Consider the following 22100-nt stretch of genomic DNA (forward strand, 5'->3'; position numbering starts at 1 on the left):
CTATTCTAAAACACCTACTCTCATCGGATATCAGTGTTGAAAAGATCGCACCTAGCAACTCCTTATTTTTTACACGGCTTTTTGTGTGATGAGATTGTCGCTGTATGAAACTACCCTTCCAGGAAGGTGGAACAGAGAATATCGCTCGTTCATGCCACGGCGTGGGATTGGAAGGTGTGGCCGGGTGTCTGCACGTGTGAATCCAGATGATGTAATGACAAGTCTTCTAAACGTAGGTAAAAGTTGTTCCTAGAACGCATTAGTGTGACTTCTATACCTTTTGTCCACTGAGTTAGAAGGGGCAGAGTTGACATGAGCTCTTCTACATTAGGTTACGAAAACTGAACAACGCACTATGTCAAAGTAAGTAGAGGACATGTGAGGTTAAAAAATATGTCCTTACCAGAAATAGGGGATGGGCGGTTACATCAGTAAATACAGTCCCAAATAGTCCTTATTTCGTCTGTACAGTCCTTGAAAGACCTTGTGAGGTTTCTTAAGCTATTTAGACATTCTGTAGGACTCCTTGGACGAATGATCAGCCCATTTACCTACACACAGGGCAGCACAACACAGAAAACGCTGACAGACATCTATGTATTTAGTGGGATTAGAACCCACGATTCCATTGCCCCACACCGCGCAGCACTGTGACTGACCCAGTTTTGTCCTGCAATTCTTAAATATAACTGAGATGAATTTAGGCTTAAACGGGTTTACCGATGTAAATGAAAATTAAGTTCGTCTTACAAATTGTTTAGGCTCTGTATAGAATTCTGTAAGGTGGTCGAGCAATGAGGTGTCTGATCGCTCATTAGAAGGCTAACGTTACCCTGATGCCAGTGCGAGTGCTTCTAGTTGCTAATTAACCCTTTAAAGCCAAGTGGGAACTTGTACTCGTATATCACCTGCTTCAGTAACTGTGCATTTTGTATTTATTTGTTTTATATGATTCTAATCGTAAGCAGGAATTATTTCCTTAAATAGAATTAACAAACTGATCTTTGTAATGGTGAAATTTAGTGTTTTCTTTGAGGTACGGGCTGAATTCTTAAATGCTGTTTAGACGAGTTTTGGCTTCAAAGAATTAATGAAGATCCCGGGAACTCTGGCCTAATAGAATGCCATTTCGGTTCCAGTCAGGTTTCGAAAACACACGTGAGGTTCGTCCCTGGTCAAACTGTGAGGTAAAGTAAGGAACGGGCTTGGCGCCGGGAGCTGTCCGAACTACGTGATGTCCTTGAGTGCAATGCTGTACATCTAAAATGCCTAAGCAAGGTTACAGCAATTTTCTTTCTTCACCAGCCTCTCCTACTTGTATGTTTTTTCTGAGCTGGTGCGTTCAGTTCACTAAAGTCCAGTCCGTCAGATGAAACAATGTTACGAGTAAAAGCTCTTACACGATAGAAATACAATTAGGGATTTCAATGCACTATTGCAGTATTTATAAACAGGTGGCCTGCAGTACTTAGTGGTATTTTACATTTTACCACAACTAGAAAAATTACTATTTTACAAGCACCTTGGTGCCTTCGGAATTTTAGAATATTCACAAGAAATTTTCAAAGTAGAATATTTTAATTATACGAATATTTGATATTTGTCACACTTGCGTTATTCTCTCTTGAGCCAGTTGATATAGCAGCTACAAGAACACAATCGTAATAAAATTATTTAAATTAGCTTTTTAAGATTCCTACAGCGCCCTCTGTAAATTGTGAGCTCTTCCTAGTTGCCCGTCACCCAGAAGAGGATGGCGGCCTCCCTCTTAGACTTTAACATTAATTCGTTGTCACAGATCAGCGTAATGGGTATCGATTTAAATACCTCAAGCAAATTGAAGTGTTCTCAATATTTTATGATCCACGAACAAATAAAACAACGGCCGAATTTCCGAGGACAAATACCTGGTGTCTCACTCTACAGTGCAAACAGGTTACAAGGAATTATTACTTACGTGTAAACATGTTTATTTAAAATATAGAATTTAAGTATTGTATGTAGTATTAATATCGAAGAAACGTCATAATCACCTACAGTAAATATTCGCAGTTAAAAATTATGTCCAAGGACACATTAAAGGATTTAAGTCGTCAGACAGGCCTGTGTAAGTCTTTCAAGAGGCTGGGGAGAGTGGAAAAGTGGTAATGTACGACTCAAACTACTTAGTCGCAAATTAAAGGAGAAAAGAGCTCTCTCCTTGCAAAATAGAAAATTTTCAGATGTAGTAAAACATAGATATAAAACCAAATACCGCTGTCCGCGTACCACAGACTGAGTGACACTGCTGTCTATGATGAGTGCATCATAATGATATTATGTTGAAGTGTAGTGGGTAATCTGAGTGTGACATTTCACTTTTTCTCTAAGTGGAGAACCAGACGCGAGGGGGCAATAAATTTAAGTTTCCTCATCAGAAGAATGATCCTATGGCTAAAACTCATAGCATTCATTGAGATACACAAAAGAAGCCGAAAATCCAGGCTTGCACAGCAAATAGCCAGTTACACAACAGAATGGCACTCCGGAGTCTCTAGTTTGCATCATCAGCAGCAATAGCAGCTGATCAACTCCACACGGGCTGACAGAACTGACGAGACTTTCACTGCCAGTGAAAGTGAGACCCACTTCTTCCCAAGATTTCACCTGTAGGCCTACAGACTGGAAATTACGGAGAGATTCGCTTCAACTTACCATTCTTTTTCAAAGATGAAGCGATTAAATGCAGGAAGAGGTGTTGCAGGCTGCGTGACACAATGCAATTGACGTCAAAGATGTTGGATATTATATGATAAAAAAATTAAAGATTACAATCAACTACAAATGTTTACGTAGCGTCGAGCAATATGTATGAATAATACTGGTGCATTTAATAACACTCATCAACTGCAATGATAATAGAATCCATTTTGAAACGACATGATAATCACGAGTGATATAACTCATGCGGAAGTGGTAGAAATTCGGTAATATTTACTTCTCAGTACCGAAATCGTTTGTTGCTGTGCGTACTCTTCGTGATGCAATTTCAAGTAAGAAAATGTTAACACAGTATCGGTCCTATTTTTCAACTGTTGCTGAGTTATGGCGGTTTCCAGGTGAGCGCACAGAAAAAATGATAGTATTAATCGTATTAATTTATTATCACATTTTATGAGATACATATTATAAATGTTAAAAATGTTTGCCACTGTTTTCAAAGCACAGCCTAACTCATTAGACCTCACAAAATGAAAAAGAGCTAAGTTAGGCCCGGAGATCTTGGTGGCCAAGGTGTTAGACCATAACAACCAAGTTCATACAAACACACTCAGTTCACAATGATATATTATTGCCAATCCGTAAGATACTGAACTGTTATATTTTAGTGTGCTGCCACGTGGAAAAGGTTTGCAAACCCTACCCTCTAATGAACACTGAACAGACGCTGGTTCTCGGTCCACACATCGGATACAGATTCGTGATTGTTTTGAACAAAAACATATGCCACTATACTTTTTAAATGTTCCTTCTCTGAAACATGTATTACGCAATACAAACATATTATTAAGAAAAGACACGTTTAAAGCGTGTTATTCGTGTCTGCAAGTGTCTGTCTGTCTCTTTTAATAACGTTTTAACAAACGGGCAGATTTTCATGAACATCAGCCAACCCCTGCCATCAGAAATACTAATATGGCGGTTTTGCCAACGTATGGGGTGGAAACGACGTTTAACTTATGCTCTGAAATGTGTGGTAAAAGACCTTAAAAAATTGTAACCTTGACTAAAGTTATGTTTTATGGAACATGGCAACCGTGCGAAATATTTGTGTTGCCGATGAAAGGTAGATGATTAAAATCTGGTCGGGAGAGAAATAAACATGAGCAAGTTCTGAATGAAACATATTAATAATTATCATAAATTTAAGGCATGGCCATGGTGCGAATCGTTGAGGTTTACGAGTATTTCTGACAAATTTCGCGGTTATTCTTATCGACATAAAACAGACTTTCAGTCTGTAGAAGAGTTATCTGAATAAATGTAATGTTTCATGTAATTTTATATGCTTATGTAACTGTACAGAGTTGGTAACACGAGTTGAACTATTAGACTAAAAACAGATAAGATGATTAAATTGAACTTTGAACTGGTAAAAGAGATAAACGTTAAATCGGCATGCATTTTAAACGTCAGTGTTGTACGTATAGGTCTTCAGTACAGAAATGGGACTTATCAGACGAAATGCACTCGCACAGTAGCCACGGACGAATAAACTTAGACAGCTGTCGAGTACCTTTTAGTCTGCTTAAAACTATAGGGAAGTGAATTTTGATCAATGACTAGTATATTAAAGATTAATTTCTGTGACCGCTATTTATGTCTGGAGAGCCGTTGTGTCAAAAAGTTCGCGAAGCACTGCTCTGGTAGTTCAGCGCCAGAATGTCGATTCCACGGTCTCCCCTACACACACATAAGGCCAGGAGGCGTTATGTAGAGGTAGCCAGGACCTTGAACACTGATGCAAATTGCTTCATCCTTACTGCTACCCGCATTACTTAGACTAGCTGTATGAAACGACTGTTCTGAGGCATTTTATCCATTACGTACATAGCAGTACGATTTGTACTGGTTCTTCCAAACAACACGAACCTGATAATTACTTCACTGGTTCGGTAAACATATTATGATTTTATGGACCCTATCCTGAAACCACAAATTCAGGAAGATTTCACATTCTTGAATCAATTGAATTAGTCGATGTGTCCACTTTCCATTCAGTAACTCGTCTTTTTTATGTTGTTCCTTGCAATCTGTGGATAAAGCTGACAAGTCTTATACACACATTTGGTAGAAGCGGAATTTTATCAAAAGGCTTATGATTCCAGCAGTACCATATATTCGATGATTCTAGTAAACAGAGTGTGCCCAGTCAGTCCAATGCCGCAGTATTGCTAGACTTTTGTTTGTTCGAGGGTTACAAACGCGAGCAGATATAATTTGGAATCGGATGAAACAGATGACTTGGAGTGGTCTGGTGGTGACCTATTTTAAGGCATTATCCCTGAGTGGGAGGGCCAGGAAAAACCATAACAGCACTCCTCTCTAATATTGCTGTGGCAGCCTACGTTATAATGCGGCTATAAACAGAAAGGGTCTATGATAAGGTCGTGGTGAGGCCACGGCTTCATCATCTGTGAGATCACTCTCACGAAAGCACATTAAATAGACCTAGACTCAAACGGGCTCTACGTAATATGCAGACTGAGGTCACAGTATAACATTAGCAAACCAATATAGCTCATTAACATTTTACTAGTGGTTTATTTAAAGACGCTTTTTTCAACTGAAATCGTTATGCATCATTGAGTGAGCGACTAAAAATCTCACGCTATTGCTTTTGGATGCCGGGAAGGTATCAAGAGAAGAATTTGCTGTCTGCCGATCAACTTAAATCTGGACTCGCTCGAAGCAGATTTGGTATACAAATTTCCTGTATAATCCCGACAGTTAAGAATAGCAGAAATAAAAGTTTCTGTCACTGTTGTTTCTAGCAACAAAACACATGCAATGTCCGTCGTGAAATATCGTAATTTTACTCAAGTTAGCGGCAGCGTAGCAAGCTAGTAGGCATATATTCGAAGTTCATAGGATAAATTTTAGTGTACTCCAAATCACGCAAATCATATTTAAAGGAATTTAAGGGTATTTTGTTAGTGTAATAGGGAAATTCCAAATTTCTATGCTAAGCAGCAACAATTGACTCCTGTCACCCCCTAAAAGTCAGTCGTTTGAAGCAGTTTCTTCGTATTCATTAGCTTTTAGTCAATTGTTTGTATAATAAGCATCATGTTTTCAACAGTGTAGCGTGTTTATTGTTAAACATGTACGAAGCAGTTTAACAGATGAATCAGGCGCACTGTCTCAATGCTGCTGTAGCAAACATAGCAACCATTATTCGACTTGTTAATCGTTTTCGTTAAACTAGGTTCACGTACGATAAACGATATACCAAAAAACCATCTCTATGAAGAAATGGACACCTTCAACGTATGACGTAATTATTTAAATATAACTGCAATAAGTTCTTATCTAATATAATACATATAATAAACTTAACATCCAACTCTGGGTTGAGCGACTGTAAGGACGCACTGTAGTTTATATAATTATTTTCAATGCCTGTCAAAAATGCATGGGCGGTAAGCCCTGTGGAAAACTATAAATATTCAACAAAAGTATTTTCAACAACCGAATAAATAAATGCCTGCTTGTATTGATCAAAACATAGTTACTGGGAAATTATTTAAAAGTGTAAATGCTGATAAAGGACGTTTGGGGGGGGGGGTTTTAGCACCCCTGAAATCGTCCATTGGTTCCCGAGCTTCAGGTTACCCAAGCAGTCGACGTCCATGGTCCACGGTACCCAACACATTACAGACCATTCATATAAAAGATACAAAACAGGGGGAAAAGTTAAGTTTTATATGCCAACAAATATTCTAAGAAAACTGAAAAATTGTTTCCAATACCAACAGGAAGTGAGTGAGTTTAGTTTGCATTGAAATGGAATGATAAGTTAGTAGCGCAATGTCGGTGGTGCGGATGCAGAACCCAGCACACTGGTATTATGCAACGTGAATGAATCAATATTAATCCACTGGGTACACTTGATTCCGTCAGATATCCTCTGGAACTTCACAGCAGTCCATATGTCATAATAGCCTTCGGAATTTCTTATACCCGTCGCAAATACCGCCAGATGATATACATATGACAGCCCGACCCTGGAGTGTTATTTATATGGAGGATAGCTTGTCACCTCTGCCGCCATGGGACGAGCTGACATGTTGCAGTCAACTCACAGTATGGAAGCAGGCAACCACAGACAAAAACACTAAAGGTCTCTGAGTGGCTGTAGTAACTAGAATGTTAGTCTGAATGGAAACGTAGTTTAAGGAAATAGAGCCCTGTGTTGTTATTTAAAATTTAAATCACTGCACAGCATATTATAAGGCACAGACAAATTTTGTACCATGATTTGTAAACCAAACTGTACTGAAATAAGTGCTTATGTATAAAACAATTTATTTTATTGTAATTTAATTCACTTATCCATTCACTTATTATGATAGTTCTATAAATATGTATTCCCGTTTACCTTACTAAAAATTTAAGTAAATTGTCCTTTAGGATGGAAATTTTCGGGAAACAAACTGTTCTGGAATCTTGAAATTGCGTATTTAAAAAATAATAATATGGGTTGTGAGGGCCCAGAGCCGGTCTGGACGTTGTGGCGATCAAAACAAGGAACCCAAAACTGACTGCGAGTTATTTCATACTGATACCAAACGTGCATTAAATTATAAGGTAACCATAATGATTTCCAGGTACCTTTGATGGGCTAGCCTAGAAATAGAAACCAGGTTACTCACGTGGACAAGTTGAAAGTTACGGGTGTCAGAAGCTGAAACAAAGAAGCATCAATATTACAACGAGACAAACGAAGAGAAACTTTTCAGTTGCTGGCTTCTATATATAAATCAAATAAATGAAGGAAGAATAAAAAATAAAAATAAACTTACTGAAAGCAAGAAAATAAAATAAAAATACACTAAGTTTTTATTTAAATAAACTTTACTGACAATAAGTTGCTTATTTATTATGAAAATCTATTAATTCACGTATTAATATTGTTTCATGCATACATTCCATTTAATCAGTAATTCTTATCCAACAAAATGGCACCTAATAGAAACCGCTTTATGATTTTAAAGGTTTTCCAAGAACGAAACATCGAGAAACACAGATCGCTTTAGTGCTATAACGGTTTTATCTCCTAGCAATCTGACCAGAAGTGAAAACATTGAATGGTATTGCTTGAAGAACAATTGGCCTATATCAAGTCCTTTCCGCCGAACTAAACAAGTGTCTTTGCTTAAAACAGTCTAACTATATTGCGCAGACAGGCTTCAAATTCCTTTTTACCACCATCAGAAAGTAACTACATAAATCGTGTACGAGGTTCGCTGAAGTTGCATGTTTAAATCTGCCGTTGCCAAAAAATTCGTTAATCTGTAAATGTGTTTCTAGACCTGTGGCCCGCGGCCTAATTTATTCAGGTCTGCAATATTTAGTTAGATTCATATAGCCTAAGTGGTGTTCGATAAAACAGGCTTCAGTCTAAGTCAATAAGAATTAAGACGACTTAAGGCCTTCTGACAGAGCACAAAAGGTATTTCCATGGATGGATAGAGTAAAAATGTGAAACCAGCAACTTTCCTTCGTTTTACTTTCATTTCGTAAACGAAAATACGATACATCCTTTTTCCTAGAAACTTCGGTATGTTGCGGCCTTGCCCTCCGTTTCCGAGAGACATTCGTATCCCTGCGGGAAGCCTATTAAAAATGCTGTCTGTCTGTCTGTCCGTCCGTCCTTCCACCCACTCACATGAGACATCCTCGCAATGCCATTCGCAAAGGTCAAATTCTGGTGAACATGGCTGAATTTGTTACCCCATGTAAACATTTCCTAACTAATTATTTTAAGAAAATCACTACTATGCAAAATTAGAAGTGATTATGAATTCTGCATATTTACCAGGTTTTCCCAGTAGGAGACACGAGAGGCGTTACTTTTGAGTTTACGCTAATGTCCTGTCTAGAGTGCCTTGTTCAGAAGCCGGTTATCCTCCAAATAAATTCAACAAGTACTGGCCTTGGCTGCGATCCATACACGGGTATTGCAGGTACAGTGCCGAGAGAGAATCATGCATCAATTCATACAGTAAGACCTATATAAAAACAGAATCCTCCCTTTATTGGAAATCCGGTTCCAAGAATATAGTTATAAACCCAACATAACATTACGTCTAGTGAACGGAAGAAGTTCAAAGCGTTAACAGAAATGGGAGGCAACATTAATAAGAACCACGCGTTCCTACTGTACTTCTGGTTATTAATTATCGGACAGCATACCATGCAAGAAGCTTACAACGTCACTCAGCCAATGTTTTATCCTTCTAGTAAGCGTTATAGCGTAATTTTCGAATTGTTTACCACTGGTCTGAAGATGGCCCACTCAAATCTCGGCAAGGACCATATATCCTGACTGACGTCATTAGTTTGGTTTATTCCTTGAGGGCAATGACAAATCTTTAGATCGGTCAGGGCACTTTTTCAGGCTTATGGTAACATGATGTTGGCTTACGTTTTCACCACTGAAGGAATTCATGAAAATTAATACGCCTTTAGATGTCATCCTACCTTTGTCCTTTATTTTCCTGCTACAAACAATAACACAGGAACGTTACGAAGTTCCTGAGGTGGCAGTAATGTTAGTACCAGTTGATATAGGATGTTAAATGTTATGTGTTAATAGTCGGTAAATATGCAGCTGCTGCCAAGAAGGTTTTGTACGAATTACAATGGCACGGTGACATCTTGACATATAAAGCACACTTGGATTTTGAATGCGACAATTAGCGAACCGTGTGAAATCTGGTTTTATAAACATACGTACGAATTATGTATGAATCATTTCAAAATGCTAATAATTATAAATATGGTGACAACGCGAAATTTCGAAGTATGTCTGACAAATTTAATGCTGTCAGACTACTTGCTGGTGGAAACGATGGAAAAGAATGGTTCAATAAATTGTGTAATTATTATTTTATACTTCCTGTTAGCATCATTATGATAGAATGAAGCAATTGAAATAAGAGACACGTGAGGGGGAGAATTACAAGTTGCACGTGTTTTCACGACGGTGAAAATGTGTATTGTGATCTTCTGGGTTAAGGCACTGTGTAGTCTTATAGGTGATACCGAGGTTTCGGAGAAACAAATCGCCTTCATCTTCATGACGCTGAAGATGGAGGTGAAACGTTGGAAACCATCTACAAGACGACACGTAATCACAGCCCATAATATGACAATCTACAAGCTGCATACATCATCACGTACCGTAAACAAAGAATAGCTGATTATCGAAATTATATTCTGTACAAACGAAAATACGGGCCCACAAGAAATATTTTGAACCGTGGGTCGCCATCTGTCTTAAGCTAAGGAACTAACTAGGCCTAATTAATTACCTTAGGTCCAACATCACTAATACCAAAAAGACACGCCTTTGTAGGCTACAGAGTATTTGCCCTAGAATCAATAAATACACAAGGAAATAATTACGTAAATACACAAAATCCAATTTTTCAACTTTTCGAAACAGTGTTAAACGTTTGTCTCCTTTCTGGCATTAAACCTACCCTTCACATATCTGCACCCTTGAAGGGAAGACAAAATCATAGTCATAGTGACAATAAAACTGCTTTCACAATGACCTCCACTGAACGAGTAGGCTTAAAGCCACTCAATTTCTACGTAGTTCACTCGGTTCGGATTTCTTCCGTCAATTCGTGGCCTTTGTGTGGAGACCGAACCATGAAGGTATTTCCATACAGTGTCTAAAAACTTGCAGACCTTATCAACGCTCACAAATGGAAGTAAGTGGTAGTGTCAATAGTTGTAGGCCAAGTTTCGTCTATTTATGAGGCGCAGGAGACTTTGTCACGCAAAGTGGAAGGCTGTGGTTTTTTAACTTCTTTTATTTTGACCTGAGTCACTTACAGTCCTATTATTCATGGAGGCCACTGAATTTCAGTTATGTAGTAAGCCTGGCCGAGTCCAAATCACAAAATACAACCGACAGACGATGCGTGTATCCATTTGCTGGAAGTTGCTTGCAAGAGAGTTTGATTATGGAGAATTTAGCGTCGAGATTCTAGCGAGCATAGATACACTGCTCGTTGTAAACTGCTTATACATTGCGTCCACTTATGAAGTTAAACGCGACTGGCATTTCCCGGATCCCGGCAGGAACTGGATCATTCACTGCCAAGCCCTAGATTTTTCGGATAAGATTCAAGTATAATCCCATAAAACAATAAAATCAACATACCTGTGTTATAAGATGTGTTGAAAACGCTATCCCTAAACAAGTACACACATCCTGTACCGTTCAAACAGGTTAAGAGGAACTTGGTGGAATAAATCCCAGTATCAAGTATTTGGAGAGGGAACATGTCCATGCAAATGAAACCACACTTCATTGAAAGAAAAATGAAGGCCAACTTCAACACCATGAAGTGACTGCATAAACCAGTTCCAGATATGAGTCCTGCTAGTCGGGTTACGTGGTTGCAAAGCATGAACTATAGTCGTCTTGTACGGCCAAGTTAATCAACTTTGTCACTTTGGCTGCTGAAGATTTCGAGATGCCGGTCTCTGTGCATGGTGTCTCGGTGATTTCAGTGGTGTGTTCTAGCCTAGTTTTTATTCAGTAAGCACGCGGTGTATCCACTGATTTCTTGTCCGTAAGTAACCCACGTGGATCCAACTGGCTGGGACATACAAGAAGCAAAAGCTATAGAAGAGTAATTTTGTACAGTGCACTCTTCATCCATAAATCCCTTCTTATTTCGCGGGTTATGATTGCATATTCCAGCGGTAGCACGATTTTGGGCCAGTTACACACTGGTTCGAACCTCCGTGTGAGCATGAATGTTCTCACTTCTCGGTGTTGGTCACTGAAGTTAAGAGACCTCATGATGGAATGATTAAAAAATCTTAACGCCCGTTTGAACAAATCTAAAAAATATGGATTAAAAAAGTATCCAGGAACATACCTGAGCCTGAGAAGGTTAAAATGGGGAAGTGAGAAATTTAGAATACGTAGAAGGTTATCACTGCGGTGAATACGTAGGTGGCTGGCTGTCTTCTGGGTTGTAGCGCCGTGTTTACCAGCGTTTCAGAGTTCCTTGCTGCATCCATTATCAATATTATATATTTATACGCCAACAATTCGTAATATTAGAACAGTGAACGTTTGGGGCTACGATATGTTGGACATGTGAACGGTATGAAGGAAAAACAAATGCGTACAGGATTTTAATGGAAAACTTAATCGAAAACAGTCACTTGAGAGATTGATTAATATGAATCTTAGGAACCTTGAATGTGAGTATGGGAGGTGAATGACAATGGCTCAGTATCGTGTCCAAAGGCGGGATTTGGTATGGGTGGTGATGAACCTTGAACCTTCACGTTGTTCTCAGAATGTTAGTTGACAGTTCCTGAACACAAACTTCCCTTGGACTAGATTCAATCTCTTCATACGTCATCACAAGGTGCAATCTATTTGCTTCATTTATCCAAGTGCTGTAAGGTCAATACTGATCGACCAATTAGGCGCATTAACCTTGATGTCATGCCATGGACCATACAACATATAACCTTCGACACATCCACTAAATCTGAGGCAAGGCACGTTCAAAGCAAAATGATGTTTCGAATCTGCAATAAACAGCAGGGATAACTCAGGCAGTAGACTGGCTACTGGGTGAACGTCAGAATGGAATGGTTACTCAAAACAGATACAATTTTACGTTCATTGTTTATGCACACAATATAAATGGCTTCAAGAAGAACCGGGGAAACAAAACAGAACGGAGCAGAATGACGGATATACCAAGTCCCTTTCACAATTCTCTGGTTTTCCTAGAATACCATTTTCACAAATGACAGAAGTCCGAAAGGGACCACTGCACTGTGCCCAGACCTGTTGTGTAGTCCACCCAGCCTCGTGTCTAATGAGTACTATACCGGGAGTTCCTTTCTGGGAGGTGAAGCAACCACTGGTTAGGACTGTGTGAAGCTCTAACTCCACGTTTCCTATGCGTCCTTGTGTTAAGATGGAGGCTGATTTACATGCGCGTCGACCAGTGCTGTCTCCTTAAAACTGGTCGCCCGCTGGCTCTTGCGAATGTAGATTTAAGTCTTTTTGGTGCACATGCGTGTATTTTATTGTGCGTTTGAGATCTGACGGCATGGAATCGTAGAACTGCGGGAGTTTCTACAACATTCAAATATAGGCCTATTATACTTGACGATAAACATACCCGATCCTGAGCTACGTCACAGTACGATGGGATGAGAAGTTGGAAGTGATTGGTGGAGAGCAAGACGCCTTTATGCGCTATCACTTGGCTGTTCTCTCCCCACCCGCCGTACATCGACTGACTGGCCGGCAAGGTATGTATTTGTGGCTGCCAACGAAGCTCGGATATGTCTTGCTACAATAACACACATGAACGTAACGTTCACTACGACTCGCTACCTCCCCTGGACTTATTAGTGACGAATAAACCACGTGACTCTACTAGGAAATATTGTTGTATACAACGAAACGTAGCCACTAGCTAGTGTCACTCCAAGCATCAGCTCTGCTGATGGAGACAGATCCGGTCTTCTGGTCAATAATGACGCGGTTATTCACCCGCGAAGATCTTAGTCCGTTTATTCTCCGCAAAAGCTTCAAATGACATTTAAAACAACGATGAGGGCTTGTGGAAGCAATGGGCGTGAAAACACTACGACACTCTGTCAATAATACCAAGTCCTGCAGTCCGAATTCTTCAGTGGAACACTGCATGACGGTACGACAGGGCAATGGCCCTTAGCATCAGTTCTACGTCACTCGTTCAACGATCTCTCACTTTCTCACTGAGTCGACCGATAAGATGAGGTGTACACATACAGGGAAGGAAGTAGCTATCTCTCGCTGCTGAGTTCGCATGTGGCGTCCCAGTATTATAGAACAGATTACTGGCGTAATATAATTACAGGGGTTTGAAAAATATCTAGCATGAATGGTGCTGTTAACGTAGGTCTGTAAACCTATATTCGTGCAGTCGCGTTTATTGAATCCCGCATGCACTGTTTGGATACTGTATAAACAAATAAGATAAAGAAAGAGATATTTTTACAACTGAATATTCAGTTCGATGACTACAGCAGACGAAAAACTATACCTTGACGAAGATGGCTATCTTGTTGGTTGTAGCTTCGTGTAATCTGGTAGAAGTATACGTTCAATATCTTATACAGAAACAACTATTTCACTACTGAATATTTACTTCAAAATACGGCGTAATAATTTATATGAAAAACTAACCATAGACAAGGATACCATATTTTTGCAGCAGCAGAGTCGGTCACACAAGGCTGAACGCAATGAACCAAAAATCCAACCACAGGTATGTGCATTCCAGAGCCATAAATGTTCACAGATAACAAAACAAGAGCGAGGAGTCCTACGAAGTTATCATCAGCGTGGCTCTCAGAATTCCAATCCTTCTGCCTTCCTTGGGGTACTCGACAGTGGATAAACACTTCGTGTGGAACCATCGACATAAACGTGGCCTCTTCTGGTTGCAATGATTATAATCCCTCTGATTCTCGCCTTTGTCAGTTCAGCCCTGAAGACTGGGACAGTACGTTTCTCCGAAACGTCGGCATCTACCGAGCAGTCTACACGGCGGAAGACGCAGCAGAAGAAAGTCACCAATTAGAAATTTTTCTTCCACTTTTTATCCAACTTCCCATTCGAAGCATTCTTTCCAAAGTTTCTAGTAGTTTCTTTTGATATTCTTGCTTCTGTATCGATGTTTATTATTCCACGGTCCTCTCCAGTACCTGGACCATGTTTGAGACTATCTCGAAAATGGGGTCTAACAGATTAGTTTCTTGTCATCATTTTCACCTGATGACGGAAGAAGAATCACCTAGATGAAGGACAACGTCCCAAACCGCAATGTAACAAACCGGATTAAGAAAATCATTTTTCACTGCACCACCAAAATAATTACGCAACATGGTCTTGCAAAATGCGTAACTAGTCACTGAAAACTGTCATGGCTGCTGACACTTTACAGGATTCCAAAGGATCAGAACCTGTTCTACATATTAGATGAAATTAAAATGTAATAAATTAGCTGACTTAAAGGAATAGTGGAACAATCACATTACAACCAGAAGAAGGTAAAGCTGTTCCGTTATGCGTCATGGAGTGGCTCAGGGGGAGAGTTATCATTCTCACCCTCGGCACTAGATGGGGGTGAGTGGTCAGCCCCTGCATTACAACCAGATGTAAATGAAATAATACAGTTAGTAAGGGGAAGGGTTTAACCACAAGTCGAGTTAATGGGGACTTTGAAAATAGGCTACGTCACGCTGTCTAGTAAGACAGCAGAGTTAGAGAATACACTTATAAGGGGTCTGAGTACCGCAGTAATTCGGTATTTTTCGGACAAATTCATGCATAAAGAGAACAACATTTAGTTGTTATATTATTATCATCACTTATGTTCTGCGTCGTATAAAAGGTTTTGCAGTATTATTATTTTTAAAAATATATTACAATTTAAACAGTACTAGTGTTACTTCCGTTTCAAAAATTCGCAGCATCGCCATATTGAGATCATTTACGACAGAAAATTAAAACCTGACAAAGGAAAGTTGTTCTCCATTGGCATAATGCTCACACAAAATTTCGTGTAAATCCGCCAATTCAATAGTTACTAGGGATGGATAACCAAATGAGCTCATTATCATCTCTGGCAGAATTCTGCCAGACAACATGGCGCTGCAACTCAGAAGACAACCATCTTCATACTCTCCGCCTCAAATCCATGGTCATGATGATACCACAAACCTATCTTTCGTATACAACAAGAAAATTGAGTATGATTTGAGATTTTCACAGCGGTGAGTATGAAGATCTCTGTCTTCTGGGTTGTTGCGCTGTGTAGTCTGGTAGATCACCTGATCATAAGGGCGATGAATCGCCCTGATGACGGAGGCAGTATGACCACTGAAACGTTGGTTAACATCGACCAGATTACACAGCGCAAAAACCCAGAAGACAGAAATCTTCAGACTCATCGCCCTGATGATGGAGGCAGTATGACCTCCGAAACGTTGGTAATCATCGACCAGACTACACAGCGCAACAACCCAGAAGACAGAAATCTTCAGACTCATCGCTCTGATGATGGAGGCAGTATGACCTCCGAAACGTTGGTAATCATCGACCAGACTACACATCGCAACAATCCAGAAGACAGAAATCTGCATACTCATCGCCCTGATGACGGAGGCAGTATAACCTCTGAAACGTTGGTTAACATCAACCAGACTACACAGCGCAACAACCCAGAAGACAGAAATCTTCAGACTCATCGCCCTGATGATGGAGGCAGTATGACCTCCGAAACGTTGGTAATCATCGACCAGACTACACAGCGCAACAACCCAGAAGACAGAAATCTTCATACTCATCGCCCTGATGACGGAGGCAGTATGACCTCTGAAACGTTGGTTAAAATCGACCAGATTACACAGCGCAACAATCCAGAAGACAGAAATCTTCAAGAAAATTGAGGCGAGATATTACAACCTGTATGCATGGGGATCTTCGTACTGAAAATCTAGAAGCACTTGGAATATTTATAGATTCTACCCGAATTCCGCCTCGACATGCAGATGTAAGATCGAAGGATCAACATCCTCGTAGAACGCTGTCAATCTGTTCCACAGGTTGAGCTATAAAGCTCAGCTGCCCTGTTCTAGTGAAGAAACTGAACTGCAAAAAATCTCCTAGTTTGGCACACAATTCTTCTCAGTCGACATAAAATGAATAATCCTCAAAACAAACACGCGTCATTTGCGTGATCGGAGGATTAAAATGCAGTACACTTCTGCGATCAGATCCACTGTCTCGTCTCGGTGAATAAGCAATAGATAAGGACACTGTTTGGTACTAACACCATGTACTTGTTTCTCAAATAATATTCCAGACATTACAGCTACATATACAGGTCTATTCCTATATATTACCGAGTTTTCTTCAGTTATGTTTCACTTCCTTTCGTTGCCAGTAGTCCACGAAAGCACACAATGTCCATAAATTAGCGGACGATTTGAAGGACATGTAATTATTCATTTATACCAATAAAAAACTTAAGTGCTACAAAACAGTCACATAACATTCAAGTTTCTTTTTTCACACATGGTCAACAGAAGTTCATAAATAATTTTTTCGCATGTGTCATAAATAAATAATCACAAGCTCTTCAAATCGTACGCTAATTTATGAAAAGCCAGTATTCTGCACACCGGACACTTATGTCGATGGTCAGGATTAATTATATTACGTTTGTAAAAGGAATTCTTTATAAATTCAGAAAGCAACATTATATATATAAATGGACTGAAAATAAACTCTGGTGCAGACTAATTGTTGATATGCATTCCCCTTCTCCGTTATAAAACATCCGTCACAACAGAGACAATTTTGCATTACTTTTTATTCCACACTCCCAGAACCAGAGGAATTTTCGCAGTCGCCAGTTTAATCCAGGTTTCATTTTGAAACAGCTTTTGTTTTTCTGTAACAAATATATTAGTCTACTTTTGGTGAATAATGTTAATGTTTATAAAATATAACTAGAAACCTGTTTACAGGACCATTTGCTATTAAGATTAGATAGTTCGGCGAGACATGAGCTACGGCCTTGGATTGTGCAGGACTCACTTGGGTGTAAAACAACTGAAGGCGACAGCTCATGTCTAACCGGAATATCAGCAGTTTATCCCAATTTCTTTATTTTATAAAGACAGATAAGCTGTTATAAACTCGGTGATAAAACATTGGGTTTTATGAAAGTAGGTGTATTTCTTGACTGGATGAGCAACTATCAGTTCCTCAACAAGAATTCTGCTCCACAGAGGTAGTTATATCCGGTCACCTAAGTTCGCCTGGTCTATTCACAAGGTGTTTCAAATTCCTTCTAAAAGCTATATACGCCTATTGAGATCTTCAATCGATTTTGGCTTTAAGTGTTTCACGTATTTTATTAAATCTCGTACTGAATACCCAAGAAAAGCGTCTCATTAAATTTGTCATTTGTTCTATTCTATTTCCCCTTTGTCAACCACATATTCATGTTTACTAATATATGTTATTGCTGGTTAAGGAAATATTTTATATAATTTAAATATGAATTCTACTCCTAAACACTGATTATAAAAGTGTCTTAGTGAAAATGTGAAACTGATGAAATTATCGAAGTGAAAAGTTTTAGATACTAGTGCACAGGCACTGAGCATTAATTACATAATCTTTAATTTATAGTTCTTGTTACATTCAAAATAAAGTGTGAGGCATTTTAAGATAAACACGCTTAAAATATTCTTCGAAGGACTTCTTGTTTAGAATTCTAGACACTTACGTGCTTGAAATAGTAAGCCTTTGAAACCGAAGCTCTTCTAAACAATATTCAATAATTCAGTCTGTACGCCAAAGCACCGCGTTCCACCATTATAAAGAACAACTTAACGCAGTTTAAGGAAGTACACTGAGAATCATACGAAACACAAATAATACATGCAGACTTGTTGACTGTGGGACATACAGTTACAACTAGGCTTTAAAAGGTTGAGTTTCCCTGCCTGGAATTTAGTATACCTGGTTTTATGAGACAGCAAATAGTATCTGTGATCTCTTGAAATTCCGTGTCAGGTTCAAAACGCAGACAATGAGACCGCAACCATTTCCGTTTCTCGCATGCTGAATAACATCGTATATTGCATGTTAATACACGTGTGTCACAAGCGATTAGCTCAAGGTAACACATACAAACGAAAAATGCAAATATGGGTATATGATAAGGAGAAAAGCGTGGGAGAATTTTTCAAGTGGCAAGTTCGGCGCCCTTCTACATTTTTAAGTATTGTGTCTGTGTGCGCATGAGTGTAATTCAAGTAACGCATTGCATAATGCTCAAGTATAATATAAAAATACCTGGTCACTAAACTTTATAATTGTATCTCAAAAGTGTTCTTCTTCTTCTTCTTATAGCGTTATAACCCTGTGTGGGTCTTAGCTTGTTTGATGAATTTTTTCCATTCTGTTCTATCATTCACAATTCTTCTCCACCCCCTTACTCCCATCGTCCTCACATCCTCCTCCACGTCGTCTATCCATCGTTTCCTCCATCTCATCCTTCTTCCCATCGGTCTCCATTCCATCACTCTTCTAGTTACCCTGTTTCCTTCCATTCTTGCAACATGGCCAAGCCAGGCTAACCTTTTGCTTTTGATTAGCCTCACGATATCTGCTCCCTGTATGATACAATCTAGTTCATGATTCATCCTAATTCTCCGGGAGCCATCACTATTCTGTATTGGACCATAGATTTTTCGTAATATTTTGCTTTCAAATATTCTAAGTTGTTGCTCATCAAAGCTAGTTAATGTCCAGGCTTCACATCCATATGTGACTACTGGTCTTATCAGAACTTTATAGATTCTCAGTTTAAGTTCCCTCCCCAGTATTTTAGACTTCATTAAATTCTGATAGGCATAATAACATCTATTACCATTCACAATACGTGCTTTAATTTCATTAGTTACTGAATTTATAGTATTAATCTGTGAACCCAGGTAATTAAAATTCTGCACATGTTCAAAATTATAATGTCCTGTTCTCAATTTATTTGTGACATTTCTTGCTGCTCTTGTAACTTTCATATATTTTGTTTTCGATTCATTTATTTTTAGCCCCCTTAATTCTGTTTCTTCTATCAATTTTAATACTGTTTCTTCCAGTGCAGCTTTATTCCTGCTAATAATAGCTATATCATCTGCATATGCACTCACGTGTGTTGATTTTATGCCTATATGTCCTGAGATCTCAAGTTTCCGAATAGATGCTTCCAGCGTCAGGTTAAAGAGCATTGTTGAGAGAGCATCTCCTTGTCTAACTCCCATATTGACATTAAATGGTTTAGTTAGCTCACCATCTACTCTTACTACAGCCTTGGAGTCTTTCAACGTCGCTCTGATGAGCCTGACGTATTTAGATGGTATCCCTAATAGGAGAATATCATTTAACATTTGGTCCCTATTGAGACTATCAAATGCTTGTCTGAAGTCCACATATAAATGATTTAAGTCAATATCTCAAAAGTGTTGGAGTCTTAAAAAAATATATACGAGGCGCGTCCACAAAGTAAGTTTCCCACTCGTCCCACAGCTAGCAAACCTTATATTGCGCGAAGCGACTGTGCGTACGTGATAGAGCAATGACGTAGCATGGCGCATGCACTAACGGTACTTCCCGCGTTCTCACAGTAGCATCGTTGCAGCTGTTGAAGATGGAGGTTCTTATTCCAGCTCCCGCCGACTGTGAAGTGCGGTCAGTGATAACGCTAGGCCGCACACGGCTCGACGGACAGCAAGACTCCTGCAGGAGTTCAGCTGGGAGGTGTTTAATCATTCACCCTACAGCCCGGACCTCGCTCCCAGTGATTTCCATCTTTTCCTACACATCAAGAAATTCCTGTCTGGTCAGCGTCAGCGTTTTGAGAATGACAGAGGCGCGGAGATTGTTGTCACACAGTGGTTCCAATCCCAGGCGGCAGACTTCTACGACACAGGTATTCAAAAGTTGGTCCCACGGTATGACAAATGTCTCAATTCCGGTGGCGAATATGTTAAAAAATAGCTGGACACTTGCTGTATCTGTTGCAATAAATATTTCCATGAAATTGTGTTTTGTTTCTGTAAACGGCCCCAGGGAAACTTACTTTGTGGACGAGCCTCGTATTTCCGCATACTACAGAACTGTAATTTTTATATATTTTTCAGTCCCTGCTACCACATTTTCTGGCGCTGCCCAGAACCAAGAAATGAAGTACGTATTCAGAAATAAAAATGTTAATCATAATAAAATCTAATAATAACGTACTACCTAACATTTTTTGTCATCCATTTTATTTTACTTTTTATTTTTTCTGCAAACTGATATAATCCGGATGTCATGTCTGTTTGCATTTCCATTTCTAAAACTATAAGATATATTTCAATAAAATTTTATACTGGCCTAATTGTGAAAGAAATTTAATTTTAAGTGGTATCGGTCCAATGCCGGGTAATTCATGTTTATTTAAAATTTAAATATTCATTTTATGTCCTTAAAAATGACGCATCGTACAAAAATGTGGGACATCTCTTAAAATGTAGATTCTTTTAGGATCTGCGACATGTTCAAAATTGTGTTTCTTTACAATATTAGTCAGAAATAATTATGGCTCTATGCGTCATTGTTAATGCGGTTAGATTTGCAACAGTAGACCTGTATCCGCAATAAATGAGCATCAAGGCCAATGATGTGGAATTGTGCGAAACAGAAAAGAAAGCAAAGAATGCGTTAGGAAAATATATGCTACACATCTGTGTACATCAATTTACCATATTCAATTAATTTTTTATTTCTATTCGTAGAAACGTATAATGCTGTGTTTCTCATTCGCATGTCGCGACATTCTCGAATAAAATGTGTTTCTGCATATTTACTACAGTTTTAAAATCCTGTTCTGCCGTGTTGCGCCGTATAATTTATTTATGTTTTTCTTTAAATGAGATCACAAAACACGGCCAAACAAGATGCCAGTCCCTTTCCCAGCTTGCTCCGTTTTGATTTCTTAAATTATTCATCACTCGACATGTTTAATATGTCTTTATATTTTTTACAGCTAAGTTTCTTTTCACATCAGTCATTGTTTATATATAAATTATTTGTTACTTCTTTATTTATTATTTATTTCAAATTCCTTGTTAATGTGGTATTTGTTAAAACTACAATTCTTATTTAAAAAAATATAAATGGACACTACCAACTTATGTGGAAGAAAATAAAGGTAGTTTATAAAAATGCACATATACGAGGGTCGCTCATTAAGTAATGCCCCACATTTTTTTCCTCAGAACATATTTATTCAAGATGGCTCAAATTTAGTGACAATATAAATCAATGTTTCCTTTACACATACTATTTTTCCACATAGTCCCCATCAACTTGTACGGTTTTACGCCAGCGTGGAACAAGTGCATGCATGCCTTGCCGGTACCAGCTCTTGTCCTGTGCACGTAGCCATGTCCTCACTGCTTGAATCACGCTCTCGTCATCTTCAAATCTTGTTCCGCGGATAGCATCTTTAAGTGGCCCAAAGAGATGGAAGTCGGAGGGTGCCAGATCTGGACTGTAGGGTGGATGGGGTAGCACCGTCCAACCCAATTTGGTGATTTCTTCCCGGGTTCTCAGACTTGTGTGAGGGCGTGCATTGTCGTGCAGGAGCAAAATTTCTGCTGGATGCTTGTGAGGCCGAACTCGTCGAAAACGCTTCTTGAGGGTTTTCAGGGTCCTGATGTACGCG

General features: G+C 39.1%; 1 protein-coding gene across 3 annotated transcripts in view; it reads right to left on the bottom strand.

Annotated features, from left to right (window-relative positions):
* Positions 1-22100, bottom strand: part of Eip74EF (Ecdysone-induced protein E74) — a 287703-nt gene that overhangs the window by 187621 nt on the left and 77982 nt on the right. For all 3 annotated transcript variants that reach the window (XM_022087089.2, XM_022087086.2, XM_022087087.2), the window contains one exon: positions 7416-7447. The gene's annotated coding sequence lies outside the window, so the exon portion shown is untranslated. The remainder of the gene's footprint in view (positions 1-7415; positions 7448-22100) is intronic.

The sequence above is a fragment of the Zootermopsis nevadensis genome, unplaced genomic scaffold (assembly GCF_977971745.1).
Source record: "Zootermopsis nevadensis isolate Lab colony 2312 unplaced genomic scaffold, Znev_1.0 Znev_ptg000010l, whole genome shotgun sequence".
In the NCBI taxonomy this organism is placed as follows: Eukaryota; Metazoa; Arthropoda; class Insecta; order Blattodea; family Termopsidae; genus Zootermopsis; species Zootermopsis nevadensis.